At 38.5% G+C, this 9298-nt stretch overlaps 1 long non-coding RNA gene across 2 annotated transcripts; it reads right to left on the bottom strand.

The window, feature by feature from the left end:
* Window positions 1-326: 326 nt before the first annotated feature.
* On the bottom strand, window positions 327-6075 carry LOC311427798. Of its 2 annotated transcripts, none has more exons than XR_014687569.1 (4): window positions 5889-6075; window positions 3704-3789; window positions 2959-3290; window positions 327-1274 (listed from the first exon to the last, which is right to left on the bottom strand). It is a non-coding gene; the product is annotated as an uncharacterized lncRNA (long non-coding RNA). The 2 variants fall into 2 exon arrangements; XR_014687570.1 differs by having other exon boundaries at window positions 2959-3074.
* Between the last annotated feature and the right edge of the window lie 3223 nt (window positions 6076-9298).

The raw sequence follows: 9298 nt of genomic DNA, 5'->3' as shown, positions 1-9298 counted from the left end.
CTTATTTTTGTTGTATCCCATCACTTTCATATGTTCCGAGTTGAATGTAACAAAGTCTTGCTGTTGTGTTTATCACATCTGGATGTTTATAACCATACAGAAATTGACCAGTTTGAGTCCCTACTCTGAGTCTATTTTGCCCATCATGATAACTGTTGAGCAATCTCTCTGTCCTTACCTCAACCCTTGAGCCCTTTGCATCTTATTTTCTCCCTCTGTCTCGTTGAGGAGGGGGAGTGAGAAAGCATCTGTAATGGAGCTTGGCTGCCCACCCCAGTAAAGGCCTCTCATGTCTAGCAACAAAGAGAAATTTCACTGTCCTGAAACAGATTATTAGTCTTCTTTTAATTATGACATGACATACACTTTACAGGCAGAGTCTGCTTCACTTTGCCTGATGCAGAGCTGAAAATACTCAAGAAACTATGTGTGTATAGGTATACAGTTGGTATACACATGCAGTACGCATCAACACAAGCAAAGAGGGCCAACTACCCAGAAGCTTTTAAAGGCAGCTAGCCCCCAAAAGCACCAGCCTCCTGTTAGAAAAGGAAGAGCAGATTATAAAGCCAGAGTAGTCTGCATGAGGGAAAAGGAGCAGAGCATGAAAACTGGGCAGAGGCCCAGCCCACGAGCCACAGCAGACCAGGGCCCTGGCCACCTCGGCCCCTCAGCCACCATGTCAAGCATGTCCTGCTTCCTCAGGCGCTCTTGCCAGGTGAGAGGCATGCAGTGAGTGGTATCACCAGCTCTGCCAAACGGACAGAAAATTAACACGCGCGCTCCCCATCCGACTCCGGGCAAATAAACCCGCTGCCTGTCAGCTTGCATCCTTGTAGGTGAGAGGCAGCAGCTGGGGAAGCCGCAAGTACACGCTGTATGACAGCACCCTCTCCAGAGGCCTGATATTATTACAGCTCGCACCTCGCCCTTCACGCATTGAATTAACTTGTTCTGACTGCGTGACAGCTCTGACGACTGCCTGTGCCGAGGCCAGGAGCCAGGGTCACATACTGCTGCATGCACAGCCTGTCATCAGCCCCGCTGCTAACACCAGACAAAACCTTGTCAAGGGAGATAAACTCCTCCCGAGACAGAGGTAAGCGACTCAACTCATAGCATGGCTTGTGAGGGCTTTGTTCAGTTCAAAGACAGAATCCTCTGACAGGAGAGCTGGATGCGGGCAGGAAGGTGCGCGTATGTGTACGCATACTGCATGGATGGAGAGGCAGGCAGGCTGGGCTGTCTGAGCTGGGACAGGATTGATGGCAGGGCTGTGGAAAAGAAAGAGAACAGAAATGAACAGGAAAGAAAACAAGCCACATCCTCCCACTTTATGGTTATATGTTGGAGAAAGCCCTAGCCTAGGAGGGAGCTATGAACTGCTACAGTGGACAGACCTTTTTGTGGCATGCCTGGCACAGCCAGTCCAGTCTTGCAGAAAAACAGCCTGATGTTCAGTGCTTATTTCATCCCCATAATTCATGAGCCTACCACCCCATCGTTCATGAGCCGACAGATTAAAAATGAGTTATTTTTAAAGGGAGCTCCTGCAAGGTATTGCCTGCCCTGAATTTTAGTGGACTGTACCCCAAAAGGGAGGGAGCACTATACTTAAGAACAAACACAGGTAAACGAGTTTTTCTCCTCTTGATTTCAATTATAGAAAGTTTCCACACTACCATCTACTCTAATATATTGAGGACCTAATTTTACCCACTGTATTATTTACCACTAAAGTACTAGATGATGGAGACATACTGCTTTTTTTTTTTTTTTTTTTAAACTCAAATAAAAATGTTCACCTTAGCAAACAAGTTTGATCAGGATGTATTGTAAACACCTGCTGCAAATAATGCTTACTTTTGGAAGGCATATGTAGTCCAGAGTTGGTCTGGCTGCTTTACATTGCTGCAGTAACACTAAAAAGCTTTCCCCCCCAGGTTAAACTCCTATGTAAATGGAAGTTACAGCTACTGTACATTGCCAGAATAGCACAAAACAGCTGGTTTGTTTTGTTTTGCCCTCCTAGCTTTGCTGACATAAGGAAAAGGGAATATAGGCCTGACACAGGTAACATATTTTTTTTTACAAAAATCCTTTTTTTCATCATGAGCTCTGCAAATGAAATTTAGCTATGGAATAGGTTTTATCAGGATCCATAGAAAAATTAAAGTGGTTCTATATATGTGTGTGTATATATTTTTATCCTATTGAGAATATTTTTTAAATGGACGGTAATCAGCTTGCATTAAAACTCATGTGTTAAAAATAAATAAATAAAATAAAATAAAATAAAATAAAATAAAATAAAATAAAATAAAATAAAATAAAATAAAATAAAATAAAATAAAATAAAATAAAATAAAATAAATCTTAATATAGCAAACAGGGAACATTTAATATAGCTAACAGGGAAACAGCATCATTCTGAGAGAATTGGTTGTAGGACAGGATTTCTATACCTTTAGTCCCATGGCAGCAATGACCAGATGTTATTGTAACTGGCACACATTCTGGCATTTTCAGACAATAAATCAAAAGCTCAACAGGTTTGAGACCATGGACCTCACTCTAGAAGCAACTTCACCTGTATATGACCAGTTGGACAGTATGGGATTTTTTGGTCTTGCCTGTGACATACTGTTCTCTGCAAACATCAGAAGTAAGAGAGCTTTCCAGGTTTTATCTCCTCTGAAAGACCTACTTGTCAATGATCAAATTAATAATAAGGCTCTTTCTGCTTATATTTAAAACCATACTCAACAACTGAAATCTTCTGTTAAGTTAAATGAGTGAAAGGCTTTTTTGCCAGTTGGTGATTTATTACAAGCTTAAAATGCAAGCAAGAATACTAATGTTAATATTAGTCTGCAAGACCACCTGGGCTAAAATGTTGCCAAAATTTATTATAGATAGTAGCAACATGTACAACCCAAAAGCTAGCATCAAACATACCTAAAACCTTGGCTGCTTTTCTTTCTTTGTTGGAGCCATATACAACATGTGGTCTTCCAGAAAAGAGCTCAGGAGAACAGTTCCACATTCTATAGCATTCTAATGCCCAGCTATAACTTACAAAACAAAGGAAAGTGAGAATTAAACTACTGTCTTATTCTATTCATTCACAGGAAGCCCTTGATTTTCAGAGGAATGTCTGATGAGCAATAAGTCAGGAGCTTCAGAAGTGGAGGAGCCTGTTAGCATAATTTATTTTCTTTTTAAAAACTTTGATTAGCAGGTATTTTGTTCCATGGGCTTGATGAGTTGTGACCCTTCGTTCATCATACCTGTCCAAAAGGAAAAGCATAACTTTGCATTAATTCCTTTCATTTTTTATATTTTTTACCCACCTTCTAAAATAAAATACTCCCTTTTGTTTGGAGGAAAAAAAAAAAAAAAAAAAAAAAAACAATTAAGTTTATATCTAGTCATTATGTTCATGTAATGAAATCCCTTATGTCTGAAAACAGAACACAACCAAAACTAACATATCAAGTTTTTCTGTCAGTGTATCACTGAAACGATCAGGATACTCCTGATCCACATTTAGCACTCAGGTGATACAACATACCTGGTCTGTAGGAGACATTTAATATACCTTGATTCACATGGGGCAGTTTGCTCTCCAAGCCACCCATCTTTTTCATCTCTGCTGGCCAGAAGTTGCAAATTGCCCTCAATTATTCAGATTCAGAAATACCTTCTGATTTTACCCTCCAAGAGAACAGCCTCACTGCCATTGAGCCCTCTGTCATCAGTCCTCTGGTTACAGTGATTTTAAACTGCCTGCAAATGATTAAAGATTTAATTATTGTAAAGTCTTAATACGTTATACTGATAGTGTGATAAACCCCCTTGATCAGTGATTATCTTCTACCTATCATGGTTTCCAGACAGAATAATACCTGTTGCTTTTGGATTTGCAACTTTAGACACTACTGTTGACTTCAAGCAATTGAAAACTGCAGTAGGGATAGTACAGTGTAACATACTGTCAGTGAACAGAAGCATTGTGTGATAGCCTCCAACAGAGCATTGTGAGTGTACAGGAATGACAGTACACTGCATTTGAAAAAGTCTGCTTCTTGTGAGATCACCTTGCATGCTAAGCACTAAATCCATGCAGTAAAAAAATCCCATGCAAATCAAAAATAATTAAATAAATAAAGGCAGAAAACAACTTATGATCCTGGCACAGAGGTGGAAAACAACTTCTTGCTTCCGAATCTAATATGCTACACTGCAATGTAAAGGGTGGCTTTATCCTTTCATCTGAAAATTCTAAAGTAGTCTCAGTGCCTGCTACAGTTGAAGCAATTTCTGATGCCTCCTGGCAGAAGGAAGGGGCTTCCTTCTACATAGTACACTATACTAGTGCACTGCCCAAGCAGCAGAGGCCCTGCTACACAGCTCCCCTTTGACAAACCCCTTATTCAAACAAAAGAGTCAATTTATATGTAGAAATCTGACTTGGATTGTGTTAGCAGAATATTTTTTAAAGGAAGCCAGTGAATCAGCTACTCTGTCATAAACAAAAACCTATCCGTAGAGCTAAGGCAGCTGAGGATTATAGCTTTCTTACATCTTCATCAGAGGAAGCTGGACAGTAATATTGTCCCACTGTTTTCACTCAGAAGCCACTTTTCACCTCAGGCAGCAATTTTTGCACGACTTTTTCCAACTTTCAGCGATGGCATGGTCAGCCATAAAAGCTCAAGGAAAGGTAGAAGAAGGGAGACATTTGTGGTTATGGTATTTGTCTTCCCAAACACCCACCACACATACTGAGGCCTTGCTTTCCAAGGAGTGGCTGGACGCAAGGAGTTGCCCACAGGAAGCAGTGAGTGAGATCCTTATTTTGCCTGGTGAAGCTTTTGCTTCACCTCTTAAACTGTCTTTGCCTTGATTTGTGAGTCATCTTGTCTTCTTTCTGTTTTTTTCCCCATCCCACCGGTGAGGGGAGTGAGAGAGTGGCTGTGTGGATGTTTGGCTGCTGCCTGGGTCAACTCTCCACACACAGCCCACACTTCTTGTTTTCAGTGGGAACTCCTAATGACTACAGAAATCACCCAGAACAAATCAAAGATAATCCTTATGGTTCTTATATAGTATTTTAGATCTCTTTTGACACCTCCCTGTATGTGGTGGAACTGTGGACATGTGTCTCCCACTCGTCTCTTATTGCTGAAAAAAGTCTTATTGCTGAAAACAAGGCAAGTGAAGTTCATTTCACCAGGCACAGAAAAAGGAAGGGCTGAACAAACCTTCCTACGTTCCTTTACCAAAATTATTCTATTCACATCCAAGAACAGCCACAGTAAACTGGGAGAAAGTACCATGGTTAATTATGTAGTTTACATCAACCTAACATTAGAGGAGGCATTCTAGACACCCTATAGGAAGAACTTCCCTAAAGTTGCTGCTGCTCTGCTTCCATGTCCACAGTCTTTACAGTAATCCCACAAATATATTTTGTTATACAACTTGCACAGCCAACCATGTTAAATTTGCAAATTTTACCAAAAATTGATTTCTTTATTACTGTCAAATTCATCCAAGTAAGAGTATTTAACCACAATTGGGGGAAAAAAGGGTTAGGACTGTGTGTCCTTGAATACAGCTTCTTTAAATGGGATTTGCAGTGTTACTCCCACCCTGTGCAAGTGGGGGTACCCCTATGCAAGCAGCTACTCCATATGTTGGTTTGCTGTACATCTGCAGCTCAGGACAAAGATCTCTCAATCACTTTTTCAGAAAGAACAGAATGGCACTTGATACAGAATAAAGTTCTTCTTCTTGCTGTTACAGGCAGTTGCCTAAGGATTTAGCCAGCTAAAGTCCTAAAGCTGCTGAAAGAAAGCAAATAAGATTAGTAGCCACTCTACCTGCTCAACTTTTGGCATCTTCCCATGTCACAAGTGTCTGAGTTACTCTACTCTATTAACTTTTTAGTCCTTCAAATCTTCTGACCTAAGAGGATGCCTCCCAGGTGCCCTATTAGAGGAACTTCACAAGGTTTCTGCTACTCTGGTTTCACCAGGTGTTTCATTTCATTTGGTGAAAAGCAACCTCATGTAGGGTTAATTCTCTATGTTATCTCACAAAGCAACTGAAAACAACTGATGGAGTGCCCACAGCTGTGGTATTTTGACGATCATTCCTTTTAAGCATATTTACAGTATGAACATTTTGTGTAGTGATATATAACAACTGTTGCAATCTGCATTAACCCAATCAATAATGCTGTAATTCATATTCCAGTTCATTTTGTAATTGGACTTGGCAGCAAGTGGTTTTATGATCACATACTATAAAACAATTAGGAACCATATAAAAATAGTACTTTTGACGTTTTTACTCATAGTTAAGACTCCCCTAAACACCTAAGTTTCATTGGATTATGTTACAAACTTACTTATTTCAGAATTCCCAGCAGGACACCTGAGTCCAAAAAAATATTTCTGTAATTTAATTATGCCTATTAATGAAGTTCCCTAAATTTCCATCAGCCTGGAGCTTTATGGTGTACTTCTGAATGTCAAAAATCCTTTTGCATATCTGAATCCCATTCAGAATCTGGCCTTGATGAAAACTCATTTCAGTAAATTAGGCTGAGACAAGCTATGCAAATTTTAGATCATTAAAGGGAGAGGGAGTCCTGTGAAACAAAGTAATTGTTATACCATTAAATGTTAGCATTAATAAATAAATAAATAAAAAATCCTAGCATTAATTATGTAAATTTACTTTTTAAATAAACAGAAGAACACAGTCTCAAGTTAACTTAATACATGGTGACTTTCTAGGTATATCAGTCTCAATAAGCACAATATTGGTGTAGTAAAATAAATGTTTAAGAAATTCCAGTTTGTCTTTTCTAATTGTGAAATTAGATCTTTTGTATTTTCCAAAAACAACAAAGAAAAGTAAACGATAATGCTCACACTCATACACATACATCTCCTATTTCAAAACAGACTTGTATGCTAGTATTATCTTCATAGCTCTACAGGCTATTCAATTTTCTACCACTTTGAGATACAAGATAGGAAAAAGCTCCCTAACAAATACTGGTCCATTTTTTACAAGAAGATGATGGGAGAGTTCTGCTCTTTTTTATAGTAATAGATTACGCATTTCCAGAACCCTGCATTGCTCATGTTATTTAGAAGTTATATACCACAGAGAGAGGTAAAGTCCACCTTTCTCTCCTTTTACTATTATGATAATCAATTCATAAAATATTTACAAGTATTTCCTCTCTTTTTCTATTTTGAAGGCAAAATAGATAATTTTCTTTCTTCTCAAAGGAGTGTGTATGCATGAACACAAATGTGAGGAGATGTAATTAATTTACTTTTTGCAACCTTATTTGTAATTTAGGGGACCCTATCATTACATCTGATTGCATCTGCAATTATCTGATACCAAATGTTACTTCTATCACCTTCCCACTGTTCTCTCTCTCTCTCTTCTTTTTTTTTTTAAACAGCTTATAACCATTTCCTGTTGCATAGTGGCTGAGAAAGCTCTCTTAAGCCCCAAGTGCAAATCAATAAGTTATAGTGATTCATAAAAATAAGACTGTCATCATTATTATTCAATTATTGCTGGGTATGTGGAAAGGTTCTTCAAGAGCTGGATGTTTCTTCACTAATATTTATAATCTGCATTGAACAGTGTTAATGAATGAGTGGGTGTACATTAGGCTGAAATGCGGTGGTATTTGATTTATACTAAGTCCAGGTCTGATTGTTAATGTTAAATCCATTAAAGTGTCTCTTAGATCTGCCTTAATGTACTTCCCTGCATACAATAGACATTAAACATTAGCATTTACCTAGCTTTTCATTATTGGTCGGGTATTTGTCTTTATTACATCACCCTAGGATACATGGGACTTGCAATATTTTGAAAAATAGCACTTCATTAAAGCCTCACTTGTCAGAAGCCAATATCTTAAAATTTATCAGTGTGTTTAGCAAAAAATAATCAGCTGATGCTAACAGTGTAAGACGGAATGCTACTTAACCCTAGTTTATAAAACCAGGATGCTCAAGGAAAAAATCCACGTTTGATCTTGAGGGAAAATGAATTCACAAACAGTTTGCATTTGGAAAAATAAAAGATACTATGTTTACCTAAGCTGCCACCTTCTGAGCATCTCCAAGGGAAGAATTTTTCTCTCTAGCTCAAAATTACATTCTCCTGGGGAACAAAACATAACAAAACAAAACAAGAAGTGTAAATAGGAAAAGCAAGGTAGGGAGAACATATAGGAAATCATCAACTTCCAGATCAGGTCAGATATTTCACGATATTTCTCAGCAATTCTGCAAAGGCTGTTGAGTATTAAATAAACAGGCTGAATACAGCATTCTTCCCATCTACAAGAGTTTTCCACTCACAATACATAAAAACAGGAACCCAGACAAGGCCAGGTCAATCTAGGGTATATTTCTGATACTGTCTCCATGCAATACTTCTGTTTTTCTTACCTGAGAGTTTCTATTCATGATCAGAGCAGTCATTGTCACTCTTTAGTTATTATTTTCAACCACTTTTGCTGAAGGACTAAGTTAAAATCAAAGCCTTGTAGGCTTTATTTTATCTTAAAAGGAGTGATTGGTATTTTGATAAAATGCAGTTCATTTACATGAAGTTCTTTTCTGCTGCAGGAGACATTAAACAACATGCTTTCTTTGCTCATATTTTTAAGGCTTTTCCAGCTAAATACTTAACTCGCACATTCCATCCCTCTCCTCTCACCCAAGTATTTTTTTGTCCAAATTGATATCCAGCAAATCTTTTCCATCCAAATCCCAAATAGTCTGGTATAGGTTTGTGTAAGTGTAGGAATAGACTATTAGTTTTCTGCCACACACATTAAGTGAAATTCAACAACTGAATTTTACAATCTTTGTACTGCCGGTGTTGTGCAGTAGGTGTTAGTCCAATTCAGAATTGTGCCTTTGCAGCAGTGCAAAATGGTTAGAAGCATGCTTTTATTAGCTCCCTGGGGGGTCCTTCAGTAACAGTGTACAAAACGGATATTATGTATAGAACAATATATGTGTCAGAATAAGGTTTGGCCTAGAAGTCCCATGCACTTGACCAACCCTGGCCAAACATCAAAGGGCAGCTCCTGCATTTTGGAAAGAACAATTGTCACAGCTGCTCCCAAAGGACAAGGCAAGCCTTGGTGCTTCATCGTCTGCTCTTGGATTTGAGCAGTTTTCGTATTGTTCCTCACTCAGAGCTCTGTCTAAAAATAGTGTAGATCCAAGTGTATATG

Source organism: Aythya ferina, assembly GCF_964211825.1.
Source record: "Aythya ferina genome assembly, chromosome: Z".
NCBI classification, from domain to species: Eukaryota; Metazoa; Chordata; class Aves; order Anseriformes; family Anatidae; genus Aythya; species Aythya ferina.
Note: the sequence above shows the minus strand (reverse complement) of the source record. Positions and strands in the feature narration are given on the sequence as shown.